Consider the following 20,181-nt stretch of genomic DNA (forward strand, 5'->3'; position numbering starts at 1 on the left):
GGATTTAAGCCTCTGCTTTCAACTCAGGTCATGATTCCAGGGTCTTGGGATTGAGCCCCGCATCAGGCTCTCTGCTCAGGTGGGGAGCCTGCTTCCTCCTCTCTCCCTGCCTGCCTCTCTGCCTACTTGTGATCTCAGTCTGTCAAATAAATAAATACAATCTTTAAAAATAAATAAATAAAAAATAAAAATTTTTAAAAGTGAAAAGAGCAGGGTTTTGACTTCCTAGTCTCTTGCTCAACGCTATAAACAAGGAGATAAAAATAAATTCAACTTGAGTACAATGCCCTCGATATTGAGTTCTACTCAGTCTATACAGAGTATAGACTATTCAGTTATATAGGTGTGCACATAGATCTTGACACTCAAAGTACTAAATCTATAGACGTATATCAACTATTTCAAGTATAAAAGGATGAACAGAGAAAATTAATTTCTGATAAGACTGTTATGTAAAAATCCATAAAAACAGAGTAAGAGCAACCTGTGTAAAGGTACAAGGGCGCCAGTAAGAAATATCTGTGAATAGTGAGAGAGCAGATCCCCACATTTATTTTACAAGAGCTCTTTTGTATTTAGTTCACTGTCCCCGAAATTGTTGAAAAAGATTAAGGACCTAAACGTTCTGGTACCATGTCCATTGGGAACTCTCAACAATTCAGATCTAGCAAGTATTTTAGTGGCTCTACTAGTCACGACTCAACAGGTGGCAAATGGCAGAGACCGAACCTCAACTGGGTTAGATAGAAGGATAGTTTACTGGCCCACACAACCCAGAAGGTAAAAGAAAAACAAGTAGGAAAAGGGGCTACTATGAAAGGGATAGGTACTCGCACCAAACTCATGTGAATTTGACAACTTACTCTATAAAGCTTTACCAATAATTTCAAAGATACAGGTAATTGTGAGGCACAGATGAAGGGAAATATTTAGGATCCCCCAGAGCAGGTCTACGCATCTTTTGTTATCACATCTGGAGGCACTCTGGCCCAGATTACATACGAGTTCTATAAATAATGCATGAGGTAATATTAACTCTCACAAAAGAATGTTGTTTGATGTACGAATGTTTTGTACCCACATAGTTACATAGCTTACATCAGATTTTCGAGGGAGTCAGGCCCTATAAACCTATGGATTCCAGATTTGTTTACTATAAGTGCTTCTGCATAGACCAGGAACATCCTTCTAAAGACATGATGTAGCTGTAGTTACCCCTCCTAGTAAATATCATTGGCCTGTTTTCCAGAAGGTCAGTCATTCAGGTGTTTACAAGGACATTGGACCAGATTGTCTTTCTCATTTCTTATCTGGACGTGCCATTGTCCCAACATCTACATGAAAGTGAGAGGACGGGCACAGTCCTGCTTTTATTTTCTTCTTAAACCCAAAGACTTGAACACTTACATAAGTTAGAGACTCAACCTCATCAAGAGCTTTTTCTTTTTCTCTCTTTCTTCTTCTCTTCCTCATTCACTGTCTTTCTCAGTCTTTGCTTGGCTTCATTTTGCAGATAGATTCTCTCCTTATCCTTTGCTGTCTCTAGAGACCCTAGTAGAGAAAGTTATTTTGACTGTTTGTTTGTTTCATTCAGAATCCCCGGGGAAAACCTTGGGAGGATTCCTGTTTGGGCATCTCCCTGTTGTCAGAGAATTTAAGTTCTGGATCAAGTGGAATCAGGGGAGCATGTCCTGTTATTTATGAAGAAGTAGGAGGAAACTTCCTTCAGAGATAAAAATAACAGCCCACTAAACTGTCTGAATCACCCTTGTCTTAAACACAACCAGAGTTTAGTCTGAATTATAATATTTTATTAATGAAGATACTCTTCAAGATATTTTTATCCATGTTTACTAGGTGTGATTTTAAAGTAAAACTTTTGTTTAGGGGCGCCTGGGTGGCTCAGTCAGTTAAGCATCCAACTTGTGATTTTGGCTCAGGTCATGATCTCAGGGTCCTCGAATCGAATCTTGCACCCAGCTCCATGCTCAGCAGGGGTTCTGCTTGAGCTTCTGTCCCTTTGCTCCTCCCTTCTCTTGCACTCTCTCTCAAATAAATAAATAAACCTTAAAAAAAAAAAACCCAAAGTAAAACTTTTGTTTAAAATATCATGGAAATTCATATCAAATGATTATTTTTCCAAATCAGTTTTTTTGGGGGTGTTTATTTAAAACATCCTGCAACTATGGAAAAGATTTTTTAGAGTTTTTAAAAAGATTTATCCATTTATTCTAGAAGGAGAGCCAGCGTAGTGGGGGTTGGGGCAGAAGGAGAGGGAGAGAGAAAATCTCAAGCAGACCTCTCCCTGATGAGTTCAGATTCCCAACTCAGGGCTCAATCCCACTATCCTGAGATCACGACCTGAGCTGACATCAAGAATTCAGCCCAAATCGAGAGCTGGACACACAACAGACTGACCCACCCAGGTGCCCCAGATATTTGGAATTTTTTATGAAAATGCTTTCAAAATCCGTTTATGACTTAGACAGAAAATTATTCTCATTACTTTATAACAACATATTAAATTTTATTCTCTGCAGTCAAATGTTTTATCATTAGCATTTGTCTTAGGAGAAAACTCTGGAAGTTATTAAGTGCATAGTGACAGAAAAATATTTTCTTAAGTCCTTAGGGGTCAGACCACTTCCAAATTAACAAACAATAATATTTCACTCTTCAGCTGTAAACTATTCCATAAAATGGAACGGCTGTAGAGAACATAGGGGAAATAAATCCTTAAAACAAGAGTATGCTGTTTGGCATGCATTTAAAAATAGAATTCATGTTTTCTTTGGAAACGCCAAAGGATTTATTTCCAATTTCACTTCCTAGTAGACATTTGGATTATAGGACCACTCAGTTGAATGTGTCTTCAGCAGTTTTTGTTTGTTTGTTTGTTTATAAAAAAGGATCATGGCACATATATGTGACAAAAATATGCGACTATAATGAAATGTGTGGACTCTGATCATTCTGTGTGATTGAGAACTAATTATGTCCTAGTCGCCATTTCCCCAGACACCAGCCGTTGGATAGACAAGGATTGCTTCTGTCTAATTTACTTCAGACCCAAGGGCACCAGGTCTGGAAGGCTGTTCTCAGCTTTCCTGAAACTTTAAAAGGTCTTTTCTTTGTACCTTTACAAGTTAGCTTGGGAGTACCTTCTGGGGAGATTTTGTTTTGTTTTGTTTTTGTTTTTGCCAACAGTGCTGGATAGAGAAAAGGCTGATTGAAAGGAGAGCTGTGGCTTTGGGCAGGTCAACAGTCACACCGTCACCCGGCCACACGGTCACAAGTCAGCTGAAGCCTTCCTGGCATCTAATCACGAGAGTAACAGACAGATGATCTCCTGAACACAGGGAAAGGAAGAAAGGAGTTCTTCTCTAGCCTTTCTCAGAGGGGTAACGTTTCTGTTAAGAACTTTGGAAGGGTAAGTGGGGCTTGGAAGGAGGAAGGGGAGAGTGGGGAGAGAGCTCCAGGTTAAGGCGATACCATGGAAAATGCAAACTTTCCAGAACTGGACATGGTTTGTGAAGGAATTCGGACTTCACTCTGTAACCTATGAGGTCCATTTGAAATAGAGAAGCTATTTGAGCAGGAGACAGTTCAGAAGCCTGGGTCTTGGGGCCACTAGAGGCTGGATTCAGGCAGATGGGACTGGAAGCAGGGACTGGGTCCTCCAGGAATCTCCCCGGGGGGAGAGTTGGGGAAAGATCCGAGTGTATATGCAGGCGTGGTGAGAAGGGGGAAAGGGAGATGACATGTAGGAGCTTCTAGTGCCAACTTATGATTTATCGGATATGAGGGTCAAAAGGGAGGTGGTCTTTCCTGCAGCGCCCAGAATGATCTCTGCAAAAAGCAATTATGATAAGCTATTGACCTTGTGTAAAATGCCTTCATTAGGTTCTCGTTTGTAGGCAAAAAGGCAAAATTCCTTATCTATTCACTTTTACATCTTTAGTATTTAATATATGGTAGACAAATACAGATATAATATATGGTAGATAAATACAAATATTCTCCATCCCATCTCCTCCCTGTTCTATGAATATGTGCCAATTAAATTGATCTCTATTCTCCCCTGAAGGTGGAGGGAGATTTTAAGGGAGATAAATGGAGGTTACTGTTGGTGACAGGGCTGAAATCGTTCTTGGGGCTCATAGTGACAAACTTGATGCTCTTCTTGTCCAAATAAGATAACTGAGGTGGCATTCTCAATAAATTTTAAATTGTAATAAAAATACAAAGATTATGATTACGTTCTGTTGCACATTTTATACTTGCTGAGGTCCTCAGTCTTTCGTAGAATATTAATAAATGTCTTGAGGGTCAGAGATATGAATGTTCTAATCTCAGTATAACCACAAGCTAAGACCATTTATTATTTTAAAGGACCTTTTTCATATAAGCAAAACCCAGGGGTATTTTTGAGTGTAGAATTTTGGCAAGGCCATTTGATATATTCCTGTAAATGTATGCCTTGAGGTCTTTTCCAAACATAGTTAACCCATTTGGGATAAACATTCTTAAAATGATCTTACATCAAATAAGTATTGACATGTTTTTAAGGTCATTTGACACAAGACTAGAATATTAACCAGAGGCTAAATTTGATGTATTTTTTTTATACCAGTAAGTAGAATTAAAATTCACTGAATTTATTTATAATACAAATTTCAAGTATTAAGAAATCATTTTGAGGAGTGTCTGGGTGGCTCAGTGGGCTAAGCCTTTGCCTTCAGCTCAGGTCATGATCTTAGGGTCCTGGGATCGAGCCCCGCATCGGGCTCTCTGCCCAGCAGGGAGCCTGCTTCCCTCACCCCTCTGTCTGCCTCTCTGCCTACTTGTGATCTCTCTCTCTCTGTCAAATAAATAAATAAAATCTAAAAAAAACCATTTTGAGTTTTCTGTAGCCCTTGCCATATGCCAGGTGGCTGGTAAATGTACATAGGCTATTCACTTACAATGCTTATAAAATGTTTTTCATATCCCATTTTTTCTTATAATGCCCCGAGACTAAAAGATCTGAGATCATAAAACAGAAATTTCTTTCAAATTCTTATTTATCTCTGCATATTTCATTTTTTCCTTTCTGGACTATGCTTCATGGGTAACAAAGGAAACAAAAAGAATGAGAATCGAGTATGGGAGCACAAAATTAGAGAGGAAAAATAGTTTCCATTATTGAGAAAAATGATGAATTTATAAAGGCAGGACAAAAGTTTCAGTCATCCTTCTAATGAATATTTTTGTTCCACATCAAAGCACAAATATGTTTCAGGGTATATGCGTGAGGGGGGTATCCTTATGATGAGAAATGTTTCTTCTTGGGAGCCAAATAGCAGGAAATATACTTCATCTCTCTGTAAAGCTAGACACATAGTTTGTTTATTTGACAAGAAAATTGGTGATGTCCTCACATCCCACAGAATGACCTCTTAAATTCTAGGTCCCAAGGAGCAACTCAAAATTCCCCATTCACCTCAGATCAGGCTTTTCATGAAAGCCGATTTTAAGAAATTCCTCTCTTTTCCAAGTTTGGCCACTTTCAGTGTGTGTGTGTGTGTGTGTGTGTGTGTGTGTATACGTGCCCTGGAAGGGAGGCTGCTCAATTAAAAAGAATTTATGTGTAATTGATGGAGAAAGGAAGAAGCGGGTCTTGAATCTTAATTTTTAAAAAGGAAATCATTGAAGTGATACCTTAGTAGATGCACTGTTTTTTCCAGGTCTGTTCATAATTGCTCTTGCAGCCCTCGAAAGTCCCCTGGGGCCTGCTTTGTTTTTGTTGCTCTGCTACATCAGTAGTTCCTTTCCATCTCTCCCTGTCTTACTCCTAACTAGAAAAGTGTCTAGAAACCAAAATAACAAGCTGAAGAAGATTGCCACCATCAAGGTAGATCATAAAGTTTCAGGGGAGAATGCCAAATGGAGCAGATATAACAAACAACATTCCAGTTTTTCCATGGTGTGGCAGGCAGGCAGAGTACCCTTCCCCACCCCAATAGGTAATCATACCTTAATCTCGGGAACCTGTGAATATGTTATGTGACCTGGTGAAGGGGACTTTGCAGGTCTAACCAAAGATAAATTAAGCTAAGGAGTTTATCTTGGATGATCTGGGTGAGTGTAGCAGAGAAACTTCTCTGGTCAGAATCAGAGAGATGGAGAAGTTAGGAAGAGGGGGAACTTGGGAGAGATAAGAACCCAAATCTGTCATTAGAGGGGGTCTTGTGGAAAGCAGGAGAGTGAACATGGGCGGTCTCAAGGAGTAGATACCAGCTCCCACGATGGACAGGTCAGACAGGCGTTAGTCCTAAAGCCACAAGGAACTGAAGTAAACCTATAAGCCCAAAGAACTTGAAAAACTTACTTCCCCACAGCCTCTACCAAGAGGCTCTTCTTCTTCTTCTTCTTTTTCTTCTCCTCCTTCTCTTTCTTCTTCTTCCTCTTTGTCGTCTTCTTCTTTTTGTAATGCAAAACAAAATTTATTTCCATGCATAACAATGAATATTGGGATACTAGATTAAAAGGAAAGCAGTCTTCTGTCAAATAGAGATCGAGAATCTTGAGTAGTTGCCTTTGGGAACTACTACAATGGAAGACACTCTAATTTGGGTCTGGTGGAACCCTAAGCACAACACCGACTTAACTCCACCTAGACCTTGGACCTACAGAAGCTGTAAGGTTTTAAAAAAAAAAAAAAGTGTTGTTTTAAAACACTATGTTGTAGTAATTTTTTTTGACAGCAGGTAACTAACATATAGGCATATGGATTTGAATAGAATCATTGGTTCTATTTTTACTGCTAAGGTTTTGGCAATGAAGGAGCGGGAGGACTAAAACCAATTTAGAATAGCTTTTCCTGAAATTTGACTTCTTTTCTCAGGCAGGGTTCAGTCAGGACAAGGGAAGCCACTGCAGGTACTTGAAGTAGGAAGGCTAGTAAGCATTTTAACTGCAAAAGCCAAAAAACGAAAACATGGTTGAGGGAGTGAAAATGAGGAAAGCCACGTCTCATGAAATATGGAAATTGAAGGAACCACAAGGAGTCATTGCTGATGAACTTAGTTATCTGTGGCACCGAAATGAGTACTTCTCCGAAGAGGGACTGAAAGGGGTTGGCTACGCTCCATTTCTATTGTCTGCTACAGCTCTCGGCCTGCTTGCTCTGCGGGAGGAATAATAATGGCTTTTGCCTCTCTTCTGCTTTCAAAACTCACGTGATTGCCTCTCACTGGTGGAATTTAACTCAGAAGCCAGGCTCCCACTCCTGCAATCCAGAGAAGAGCACAAAAGGAAAATGACTCTGAATGGCAGGCACATTGCTGTATTTCATTGCAGGAGAAGAAAGGAGCACCGTCCGCGAAAGCACTTAAGGGTACAAGATTCAGACGTTTGCAACGTGAAACAGTAAAGGAGCCTCTAGTCTTCCTCGCAAGCTCCTTTTATCTGGACGAGTGCCTTCCCCTTCAGATCTCAGGGTATTTTTCCTGTACTCAATCATGGAGTATTAGAGACTATTTACTTCAGTTATTTCCTTTTACACAAGAGGAACAATAAGGTTGTAGAGATTTCTGCCAAGTCCACGTCAAGAGAGCTAGTTGGTGACTAAACAGGGTCAGGGTCTTTTGAGTCTTTCTAGTCTCTGAACTTCTGTCAAGGTCTTTGAAGTATCTGGGATTTTACCTGACTTACGGGCTAACAGGAGAGCTTGTAACTGTGAATGTCGGCAGAAGACACAAGACTCTTGGGTCAGAGACTTCTGTACTTACGGTACCGCCGAGGTGGAGTGTCTGAACATACTGGTATGTTGAACATACTGATGTATGGTGAACATACTGATGATTCCTCTTGACTCTCAAATCTCATAAAAGTGGTGCTGAGGGGCCACAGGGATACTCAGCACAGAGCAGATTTGCATTGTAGCCAAAAAGTACTGGGCTTGTAGAATTTATTCTACAAGGGATTTTCAAAGAATACTGTTTACCATGTAAATAAAGCCATCGCATGTGGAAGCAGGCCTGCTTTTTGTCCAGTGAAACGTGTTACTTCAGTCTTCAAGGTTGCTCACTGCAAACATAACCCCAGAGATGGCCCTGCTAAAGGGCCTTGCACTCTTGGCACACCAGCAAAAAATGCGCAGCTGAGGCTCCAAGGCCTCTCTCAATACCCACTCTCTAGGAAGTACTGACAGGATGCACAAGCAATTATTCACACTTATGATTTAAAGTACATAATATTTACAACATCCAAAAAATATATGCAAAATATATGTAAGCACTGTTTCTGAAATCAGGCATGATTCTGCACATTGTTGCAGTTTGTTCATTTTCACTACTGTTAAAACATTGCATTGGGTGAATATGTGACAATTTACAGACGTGTCCAACTGTTGATAAACATGTGAGCTGGTCTGCGATATTTTGCTCTTATGCCGCTATTAATATTTTTGCATATATTTTCTGGTGTTTATGTACAGAACTTTCTTTAGAGTATTTGATTAGGTGTGAAATGACCTGATTATTAATAAGGCTAGGAATAGCTGTGTATGTTTATTCACAGTTTGTGTTTTCCTGTCTGTGCATTCTCAGTTCATATCTTTTACCTACTTTTCTATTGGGTAGCTTGTCTTTTTAAGTTTATTTTTAAAAGTCTATGATTTCATCACTGATTCCTGGTTCCCACAAAATCTCTTAGCACTAGAAAGGAACATTCATACTCCTCTCTCTGCTGCCAAAAAATTCTTTTTAAAGGTTGTCTGTTAAAACCTGTAATTTCAAACATCATTTTAATGGCAATATTATAAAAGCATTCTCTTTAAAATCAGAAACCAGATAAGAATGCTTCTATCATGGCTTCCATTTAACATTGTATTGGACATTCTCCCCAGCTCACTAAGGCACGAAAAGGAACTAAAAGATATAAGGTGCTGGAGTGGTAGAAAGAAAAAGGTCACTTACCGTAAGTTATATAATTGTCTTATAAAAGCCAAAATTATTCACAAAAAGTTATTAGGCATGGACAGAGAACGTACAGGCTGTATGGGTATGTTAAGAATCACAAATGAATGAGGAGTGAAATGTTTTTCTACAAACACTGAGACGACAATGTACTTTTTTGTCTTTAAAGAGTTAATGGGTTGAATCCTTTGTAGATTTTGTGTATGCGTGGATGGCCCTTCGGCCACTTCTGTGTGTATTTGTTTGTCTTCCCTTGATGTCATGTTTGGTTGATTTTGCTCTGTGGACAACCTGGAGGCCTAAATTGGCCATTCTTTCCTCCAACTAATGTGTACGTTGGTTTCTTGTTGAAGGTGGGGACACACTATTGACCTGGGGCCATTTCAGCGGCCTTCAAGGACCTGTGAGTAAGCTCCCAGAACTGGTTGCACACTGAGTTTCACACGTGCTGTGCTGATGCTGGCTTTGGCCTGGAGACAAACACCCCTTCCACATTAGTTTACTTTGTAACACCCTGGTTGCAGTTCCAGCTTTTGTTTTGTAGGGAAAGGGTGGTGTTTGTGTTAGAGAGTTCCCTTACTTCCCATGAGCTCAACGATACATTCAGAATTATGCTGCAAGAGGGATCTAGTTGTTTTCTGGGATTTTGAAGGGATTTCCAAAGAATACTGTTTACCATATTGAAAAGATTCTGTCCCACTTCCCCCCCTCCCTAATCCATCCTTAGAGTTTTCAAATTTCCTGTCTTGTGGAATATCAAATACCAAGTTGTGGCTAAAACTGCTAGTTTCCGACTTAGTATTTATTATCCATTTTCCCCTTAATAGCAAAACCTCAATTTTATTTAAGGTTGTAATGTGTCCAGATGAGAAAATTGCCTGGCTTTCTGCCACCTGGGATGTTCGTGTGATTCACTTCTGGTCGATTATCCAAATCCAGAGTCATTTGGTTGGGCTTTCAGGAAAGCCACCGACAGGGGGTGGCTTAGCTGTTTGGGTCCTTTTGCCTTTTTCCCCTTCTTCGATTTTTCCTGCCTAACCCGTTCCTTGATGGTGATTACCCTTAAGAGTTTGGCCAAAAGAATCCCAAAGACTTTGGAAGTATAGTTCTTCAGACACTGTATCAGTTATGGACTTCCTGTAACAGGAGAGGGAAAAAAAAAAAAAACCTATCTTGTTGAATCTATTATTATTTGAGTTTTCTGTTACATGCAGCTGAATACAGTTCACAACTAATGTATTTCATATCTAGTTTTGATGTAATTTTTAATTGTTGACTTAACATCTTTAAGTAGCAGACTTTAAAAAAAAACACAGTAACAAATCGTATTTTTTAATGTATGTTTGGTAATTTAAAGTGTTTTGCTTTATCATGTTTAATTATGGAAGCAGCTGGGGATTAGATGTATCTATGCTTGTTATTTCAAGAAATCCTTATTGAAGTTATAATTTGATTTTAGTCAAAGAAAAATGAAACGATAATTTAAGTCAATACTATTTGATGTTAGACATCTATTATGATTAACATACTTTCTACTCCTAGTTAGGAAATTATCTGATTCTGTTATTATAATGCCTTGCTATTTCCTCCAGGTATTTAACTTACTGTACTTCAACTTTGATCATATTGAGCCTGTTTTATTATTTTTTTATACTGAGTCTGTTTTAAAGGCTTTGAAGTTGATCTACACATTGTTCTTTCACTAGTTCCCAAGTAGAGAAGTAATAGAATCACTAACTGTTTTCATTTATTTTATTTTATTTTATTTTAAAATTTCATTTATTTCTTTGACAGGCAGGGATCACAAGTAGGCAGAGAGGGAAGCAGAGAGAGAGAGAGGAGGAAACAGGCCTTCCGCTGAGCAGAGAGCCCGATGCGGGGCTGGATCCCAGGATCCTGAGATCATGACCCTAGGCAAAGGCAGAGGCTTAACCCACTGAGCCACACAGGTGCCCCTGTTTTCGTTTATTTTAATATTTCAATATTTTTTCGGACATGTGGTAACTATTGTCATTCAGATGACTATACTGGATAAAAATCACATTGTATGCTCAAAATTAACAGTAATTGACATCTCTGGTTTGGAAGATAGGGCAGTTTCACTTGGCTGTATAATCTTCATTGCCAATACTTTAATCAATTTTTAAAAGGTTATTCCATCTGAAACTCCCTACTCAGGCAGAGTTGTAATAATGATCATTCCTAAAGTGAAGGGAAGTAATTAATAAGAGAGGAAACTAGAAAAAAAAATGCTTTTCCCATTTGAGTAGAGTCATTATAACCTGTAACTACCTTGTCAGATTTTTTGTTTTCTTTTCCCCTTTATTTGCTTATTTAATTTCAGTACAATTAGTGCACAGTATTATATTATTAGTTTCAGGTGTACAATATAGTGATTCCACAATTCTATACATTACTCAGCATTAATCATGATAAATGCACTCTTAATCCCCTTCAACTGTTTCACTGTCCCCCACCCATCTCTCTTGTCATAACTACCAGTTTGTTCTCTATAGTTAAGAGTCTGTTTTTTTTTTTTTTAAAAGATTTTATTTATTTATTTGACACACAGAGAGAGATCACAAGTAGGCTGAGAGGCAGGCTCCCCACTGAGCAGAGAGCCCGATGCGGGGCTCGATCCTGGGACCCTGAGATCATGACCTGAGCTGAAGGCAAAGGCTTTAACCCGCTGAGCCACCCAGGTGCCCCCAAGAGTCTGGTTTTTTAAATCTCTTCTTTTCTTTGCTCATTTGTTGTGTTACTTAAATTCCATATATGAGTGAAACCATATGGTATTTGTCTTTTTCTGAACTGACTTATTGCACTTAGTCTTATACTCTGTAGATATATTCATTTTGCAAATGATAAGATTTCATTCTTTTTTATGGTTGAGTAGTAGTCCAGTGTGTGCTCTGTGTGTGTGTGTGTTTGTGTGTGTGTGTTTACCACCTCTTCTTTGTCCAGTCACCTATCAGTGGACACAGGGCTGTTTCCATGTTTTGACTATTGTAAATCATGCTGCAGTAAACATAGGGGTGCATATACCTCTTTGGTATATATCTCTAGACTACCCTCTCTGATTTCTGTGTCTCACATCAGTGCTCCCAGAGTCCCAAGTGCTACAAAGACAGTATTTTACTGAATACTCCGGATGACCCTGTAGGGACCACAGGAGGCCTGCTGTCTAAAGCAGCATGGGACAGGACTAATAGGTGAGCTGTGGCTAAATGAAGTGGGGGTTGTGGGTCCCTTAGAGCCGAGTACCCAAGGAAGAAGGAGCTTCATACTATCTCCCACATGCTAGTCACTGAGCTGTGAGTTTCACACCGAGCATGTAGTTCATCCCTTCTAGTGCGCCTGTGTGGAAGGGCCTTTGTTACCGCAGACCAGAGATGTCTCAACTTGTGAATATTGTGGAGCCTCTAACTTCCTTGCATTTGCTATCTCTATTTCACTATAGAATACAGTGGGAAAAGCCTTAAGATCAAACTTCACAAATCCTCGAATGTGCGCTTGTCATTAGGAATTCTGTGGTGTTTTTTATGTTTATCTTTTCCTACCCTACTAACAGACAAAGTTGACACACAGAATAATCCTTATCACCTTCCTCCATGTGGCAAGAGGTTTTTGTTTTTATTTCTCTAAACATTGTTTTTGCACTGAAGGTGCTGTCCTTTGCAGGTCGCATCTTCATTTTCGAGTCTTCATACAACATCCTACTCTTTCAGGCCACAGGGCATTTTTTCAGTGCACGTGGTCCTCACCAGCATCCAAGTTCTAGGTCACTGGGTTGTCAGATGGTCTCAGCCAAATGTCAGCTCAGAAGCTTGCATACTGTTTGGACTCCTGCTTTCTTAGTCCCGTGAGTTTCCATGAACTTCTACTACTTTGCTGTCAGCTTAGCTACACTCTGGAAAAAGTGGTTTTTGTTTGTTTGTTTGTTTTTGTTTTGTTTTATTCATTTTGTGTTCTCTGTTCTTAGAGAGTTTCTCCAGACATCTTGCCAGAAATAGGTATCTTGACCTTATTGAGAGAATGAGCTTGACAGATAATTTGGAGGTCATATTACTCAGGCTTAATTATAAGAGTAATGGGTAGGAGAGATGAGAGGGTTTGGGTTGACTCTCAGATTTCTAGCTTAAACAGTTGGATCAGTGCCTTGTGTTCACTGAGTTAAGACTCCAAGGAGCCATCAGTTTTTGTGGGAAGATGTTGAATTTGATTTTGAACAGTTATCATTCGTTATGACAGATACAACTAATTTACAGCTTTCTTATTTATAAAGTGGAGATAATAATAATGAATGTGAAAATCTTAATAAACTGTAAAGAGCTATACAGGCATTAGATACTTAGAAACCCTGCCTCTCTCCACAAAGCTAATTGGTCAGATAAAGGAGGTAATTAGAGTCTCCCTTACAAAAAAAAAAAAAAAAAAAAAAAAAAGGGCCAGTGGGTAATAGGGTGTGATAACCAGTGAAAAAAGGAGAAATGAATCGCTTCTGAACACTATAAGTCATTCTGAACACTATAAGTCTTCTCTAAAACACACAAACCATTTATTAAGGATCCTTTATTAGCCTAACTAAAGAATGTGATGCTTTAAAAGAACTGAGGGGGAATTGGTCAGGCAATTATTCTGCAAACCACATTATTTCCCTTCTGATTCTTAATGATAGTGAAATACACAGAAGACAGACAACATTAGTTGTCTGGATTTGGAAAGTGATTTTCTGAGCTAGAAAATGTATTTTTGTTTGCATAATTAAAATTAAAGAAAGCCAAACTGAAAACCCCTTGAATGGGTAGGGTAAGAACTGCTGTGGTTCAGAGGTACCCAACACTATCTACCCCATCACACTTGTGTGCTATAAATGAGTTGTAAGTGTCCTTAACCCGGGCCCTTGAGTTGGGGCCAGAAACAAAAAAAGTCCATCTCCTTCTAGAAACAATGAATTTAAAAGGTACTATTATGAAAATGCAAAGAATATTTCTTTCAGGAAGATAGATGAATAGAAATTTACCTTTGCACTAAAAAAGGTGGGGGGGGGGTAAGTAAAACACACACACACACACACATGCACACGTACACGCACACACATACAAAAGTGAAGGGAAGGAAAAGGTCTCTACCCATCGAGGTCTACCAGCTGGACTAAGAATTAAATTTACATGAGACAGATTAATAGGAGAAAAAGCCAAAGGTTTATTACATGTCCATGAAAGCCCAATTATGAAATTGAGACCTAAAGAAATGACCAGGGCATTTATATTTTTTAAAGAAGACACCATAGATCTTCAAGGAATTGACACAACAGAGAAAACTTAACTTTGGGAGCTCCAATCAACAAGGAATTCTAAACAGAATTTGGACTCAGATAGTAAATTAGAAATTAGTAAATTAGTAAAAAGTAACAAGGGTTGTTTATAAAGCCTTCCCTGCACTAAATTTCCCAACTCTGGTCATAAGGATGGCTCTATACCCCCTGATACAGGGAGGTTATCTTTTATAGTGGAGTTTTTTTTTCTCCTGCTTCTGGGAGACAGAAGAGGGTCTGGATGTCCCTGGATAGGCAGTCTCCTAACTAACTCTTATTTAAAATAATCAATATGCCAAAGTGGCCCATCTTGGGGCTGCCTGCCCTTGACCCCTACGGGAGTTACCTCTGGCAACAAATAGACCTGTCCTGTTTACCCTTGTGTGCCCTGTAAGTTTTATTTTTTATTTATGCCACAGTAAGGAAGTATTGGAAGAACTGTTGTAGATGGCTTCTTTTAAAATTTTCATCCAGGTGCGTCTGGGTGGCTTAGTTGGTTAAAGTCTCTGCCTTTGGCTCAGGTCATGATCCCAGGGTCCTGGGATGGAGCCCCGAGTTGGGCTCTCTGCTCAGCAAGGAGCCTGCCTCCCTCTCTCTCTCTCTGCCTGCCTCTCTGTCTACTTGTGATCTCTGTCTGTCAAATAAATAAATAAAATCTTTAAAAAACATTTTTCATCCAGATTCTCTGCTGCTATTTTTAATTGGTATTCCTTTAAAACACTTGTAATGAAACACTGCATGTGTATGACATGAATCATAAATTTACAGATGACTGTTCACAGTTGGCACGTAGTTGTAAATAGAATATTTCCAGTACTCCCATTTATGACTCTTTCCAGTCACTACCTTTTCCTGCAAGTGTTAAAAAGAAACAACAGGCCCCAAATGAAGTCACATCTTAACATACATCCCACTGTGACTTAATACCTAACCTAACTGTAGTTTCAGCCACTCCCAGAAGTGTAGTTTTAAATCAATCAGTCTGGAAGCCCTGCTCCTCCCCCCAAGATGACCTTGCCTGAACCAATCCTCTCTCTCTCGCTCGCGCTCTCTCTCTCTCTTTTTTTCTTTTTTGCTAATAACTCCCTTATCCAGCCATTTCTACCTATAGAAGCCTCCCATTTTGTATGGCTTCTCGGAGCTGGAAGCTGTCCTATTCATGAATCACTGAATAAAGCTGATCTGATCTCTAGCTTTACTCGGTTGAATTCTTGTTCTGTAAGAAAGATAATCACTATAGACTTCTAAACACATAGGTTTAGACAATTCATTAACTTTACATAAACAGAATTATCATGTAATTCTTTTTTCACTGATGACTTCTTTTCTTTGCTAGCTTCATTTGCTAGTACAACTAGTACTCCCTTCAGGATCTGCCCCCAGCCTCCCTCCCAAAATTATTTTTGTGAAATTTATCCATATTGTTATATGAAGTTGTAGTTTGCCCATTTTTAAAATTATGTTATGTTAGTCACCATACAGTACATTTATCTGATTTAAAAAAAAATACTTTATTTATTTGAGAGACAGAGTGCAGGAGCGGGGGGGTGGGGTGGGGAAGGGCATGGAGGTTGGTAAGAAGAAGGAGAGCGAGAAGCAGACTCCCCCGCTGAACAGGGAGCCTCATGGGGGTAAGATCGCAAGATCCTAAGAGCAGGACTTAAGCCCAAGGCAGATGCTTAACTGACTGAGCCAGCCAGGTTCCCCCAGGTCATCCATTCTTGTTAGCGTACAGCATTTTGTTGTATGAATAAATCATGATTCATTTACCTGTTAAAGGACAATTGGGTCTTTTCTAGTTTTAGGGTTAATTACAAATAGTGCTGCAATAAACATCTTTATTTTAATATTTAGTAAATCAGGTATAGACTTAATATATAATATTAAATAATTTACAAAGAGGTAGCCCAAATTCACACTCTCCCAAATAGAATGAAATTTCTGGATCCTCCACAGTGTTTTTTTTTTTTTTAGAATCTCCCCCTACCCTTTTTTAAACTAGGCCCCATGCCCAGTGTGGAGCCCAACATGGGTCTTGAACTCATGACCCTGAGATCAAGACCCGAGCTAGAATCAAGAGTCATATACTTAACCAACTGAGTACCCAGGCTCCCCCTGTTGCTCCACATTTTTATCTACACTTGGACTTGTCAGTCTTTTTAATTTAAGCCATTCTGGTAAATGTGGCATTGTTATCCAAAATTGGTCTTACCTGTTGGTGGATGTCGAACCAAAAGACACAACCAAGTCAAAGAATAGGAAAAGAAAGGGTACCTGGCTGGCTTAGTTGGTAGAGCATGTGATTCTTGATCCTGGGGTAGTAGGTTCAAGCCCCATGTTGGGTGTAGAGATTGCTTAAAAATAAAGTAAAATTTTAAAAAGGGCTGAAGCCAAGTTCCAAAAAGTCTGTTCAGACCCCAGGGGATGCACCCTATGACCACTGCCCTACAGTAACCTATAGCTTTATTATACATTTATATTGTGATTTTAATGCCTCCCCTCCCCAGAGAGAATGGCTGCCATAACAGTTTCTGACAAGGGACATAGAAGGCCAAAAACTCCCCACCACAACCAGTAGGGGGAGTCCTTTAGATGACTGGCCACAGTCTTAGACACTGCCCTAGCTATCACCTATCCACACAGAACCCCTGGTTCATCTGCCACCTCTGGCCTGCCCACTCTCATATCTCAACAGTGTACTTTTGCTCAAACTGATATTAAACTTGAGAGTTGGCCCTGAACTCTTTCTTAGACTAACTCAAGGACCAAGGCTGGGGAATGGGACTCACCATGGCCATGCCACTGATTTAATGTCCCTGGTGTGGTTAGGCTATTTCCTGACCTGATAGTGGCTGTTGGCTCTTACATTCTCTTGTTCCTTTAAAATTATTATCTATTGGGGACTTTCCTTCTGTAATTTCAATATATCCTAGGAAGTTCTGCAAGAAATGTGCTTTGGGCAGGTAGTGCCAGTCAGGGGCCTAAAATGACCTTTCCTATGTCTCATCTTTCTTTTTCCGGGGGCCCCTAACTGTTTCTGCTTACAGTATTACTTACGTTTTTTGACTAGTATAGTTCTGATGAAAGGATAGCTAATGCCTCACAACTATCTGTTCTCTTTTTCCTCACCAGAGATAATCACGATCTGAAATTAGTATCATTTCTGTGAATGTTTCAATACTTTTAGTAGGTATATATTCCTCCATAAATAATGTATACAATTGTTTCTTTTTTCGATTTTATTAAATAATATTTCAATTAGATTTTGCTTTAACATAATGCTTTGGGATTACCCATGTTGATGCTTATAGATTAAGTTCATGAATTTTAACTACTACATAAACAGCATATAATTTATTACTTTCCCTAATAAAATATAGGTAGTTTAAATTTTTTTGCTATTAAATTGCTATTAAAACATGCTACGGGTTTAAAATTTATGCTACCACCAGAATTGCTTAAAATATGCTTCTCCACCTTTCCTCAATTTTTAGACTTTCCAGGATCTTTAATTTTGGCCCATCTGATGAGTGTGAGATGATATTCTATTGTGGTATTGAATTGGATATTTTCAATGCTATTTAGATCTCTTTTTCTATAAAATCTCCTGTTTTTATCTTTTGCCTATTACTCTTTTGGGTTGTTTGTATCTTTTTTCACTGAATGGTGGTTCTTAATTTATTCTACATATAAATCTTTTGTCAGTTAGATGGGTGCCAAACTTATTTCTCAATTTTTGGTTTGCCTTTTCACTTTGGTGACTTCATTTATGCTGAAGTTTTAATCTTTAATTTAGTTACATCCATTATTTATTTTCTTTAATTTTTTACTTTTTTATATCTTATTTAAGAAATCATATATGCCTCAATATCATAAAGGCTATCTCTTACACTTATAAGAGTTTTACATTTTTTGCTTTGTATGTTTAGGTCTTTAATCCACCTGGACTGTGTTTGTATATATACTGTTAAATGGGGATCTAATTTGGTTTCCTCCATATGGATAGCCAATAGTCTCCACACCATTTATTGAATAACATGCCTCTCACTGATACTAATGAAACGATACCACTTATCAAGTATCCAAATTTACGTGTCTCTATCTGCTATTTCTTTTCAGTAATATTTGTCTAGTTCTCAATATCTGACTCTATACAACACTGTTTCAATGACTAGAACTTTATAATAAAGGTATCCTTTTTTTGCTGGTGTTTAAAATGGGTTTGGATGTTGATGGTTCTTTACTCGCCCACACGAATTTTAGGATCAGTTAATCAAATTCCATGAAAAAGTCCCTGTCAGGATTTGTTTGAATTGCATTTAATATATTTTTATTTTTTAAGATTTATTTATTTTAGCAAGACAAGGTGTGTGCGGGGAGTGGCAGACAGAGAGGGAGAGAAAGAGGGAGAGAGGGAAAGAGAGAATCTTCAGGCAGACTCCTCACTGATCAGGGAGCCCAACATGGGGCTCCATCTCATGACCCTGATATGATGACCTGAGCCAAAATCAAGACTGGGATGCTTAACTGACTGAGCCACCCAGGCACTTCTGAATTGCATTGAATTTAGAGACAATTTCAGTTCCTTATAGTTTTCATATTCAAAATTGTTTATTACAGTTCTGTTGTTTTATACAGATGTTTTAGATTTACCCTATATGTTAAATGAATCGATTACACACTATTGCTTTGGGCATCACCCCCTCCTGAATTTTATTTTTGTTTTCCTGAAGTAGACTCTCTGGAATTCTTTCCATGAGGGTTTGCAAATGGTAAAGATTCTTTGTCTTTGTCAGAATATTTCTTTATTTTGTCATCACTTTTTATAGTGAATATTGGGAGGCATCACCCATATTTCTCTTCAGAAACATAGGAGTTATTCTCTGAGCTGCTGGGAGTTCAATGAGCTAACAAATTTGAGCTGTCAGCCTTCAGTAGTAATCTAGTCCAGGGTTATACTCATTTTCCTTGCCAACTCACATCTGATGACTGTCACAGGTATAGAAGGACCGAGTCCTCTTGCCTCAAGTCTGAAGGGACATCCCAGATTCAAAGTTGAGGTCTTTACTGAGACTAAAGTATAGGCCAGCTCTTTTCTCTGTCCAGTCCTACTACCATCCATTCCTCAGCTGTTGTTCCTAAAGCACCCCCCTAGGAACTCTCCATACTTCCCCCTGACTCGGAGTATGCTGCCAGAGAAACCAATCAAAGATAGTTAATGTTAGGGATGATTCAAGAAAGTTGAAGCTAATCTGAGATTTTTGATTTGAATCAGTGGCCACCTGACCATCAGTGAGGATCTCCTTGGTGAGAAATAAAGGACAGACGTACCTCGGCACAAGGTAACAGAACAATAGGTAAACTTTCATCATTAGTGAACTGGGATGCGTTCTAATGAAAGATAATATACTAGTGGGTACATTTAAGTAATATGAAGGAAACTGTCATCTTAAGGACAGAGGAATTGGCTGTTGCTAAGCAAAATCGTTTCTTTGGAAAAACCCAAACACTGGGATGGTTAAGGGCTATTAAAAATCTAAGAGTAAAATTCACAAATCTTCTCTGGTTGCAAATAAAGAGGTTTTCATCTCCTGCAGTGGGAGGGCAGAAAAAGCTGAGGAACAGGCCCAGCACTAAATCATAAGTGTGGCAGAGTTCCAAAGGAGATTAACAACCATGCAGCTCCTCTAGGTCGGCTATGCCAAGGTCAGAATGCTGGATTGTAAAGAAAGAGGCTCTGATGCAGTGGGCTGGATTGTGACAACCTGAAAATCTTGAATGCCCAGATTCTCCTGACCCCTCTGTTTCTAAACATGGTCCCATATTCCTGATTAGCGGGTGGCATCCCCGCCACCTATACCTTGTTTAAATACCATGCAGAGGCTTCTTCCTCATAGTACAACT

The 20,181-nt window shown here is 39.0% G+C and overlaps 1 protein-coding gene across 2 annotated transcripts in view; it reads left to right on the forward strand.

Moving 5' to 3' along the window:
* Positions 1–3,364: 3,364 nt before the first annotated feature.
* Positions 3,365–20,181, forward strand: part of ZNF330 (zinc finger protein 330) — a 41,095-nt gene continuing 24,278 nt past the window's right edge. The window contains exons 1-2 of one of the 2 annotated variants that reach the window (XM_004768459.3): positions 3,365–3,430; positions 19,553–19,619. The gene's annotated coding sequence lies outside the window, so the exon portion shown is untranslated. The remainder of the gene's footprint in view (positions 3,431–19,552; positions 19,620–20,181) is intronic. The other variant, XM_004768460.3, reaches the window with a different exon arrangement.

The sequence above is a fragment of the Mustela putorius genome, unplaced genomic scaffold, assembly GCF_011764305.1.
Source record: "Mustela putorius furo isolate JIRA1106 unplaced genomic scaffold, ASM1176430v1.1 tig00000083_pilon_pilon_pilon, whole genome shotgun sequence".
Classification (NCBI taxonomy): Eukaryota; Metazoa; Chordata; class Mammalia; order Carnivora; family Mustelidae; genus Mustela; species Mustela putorius.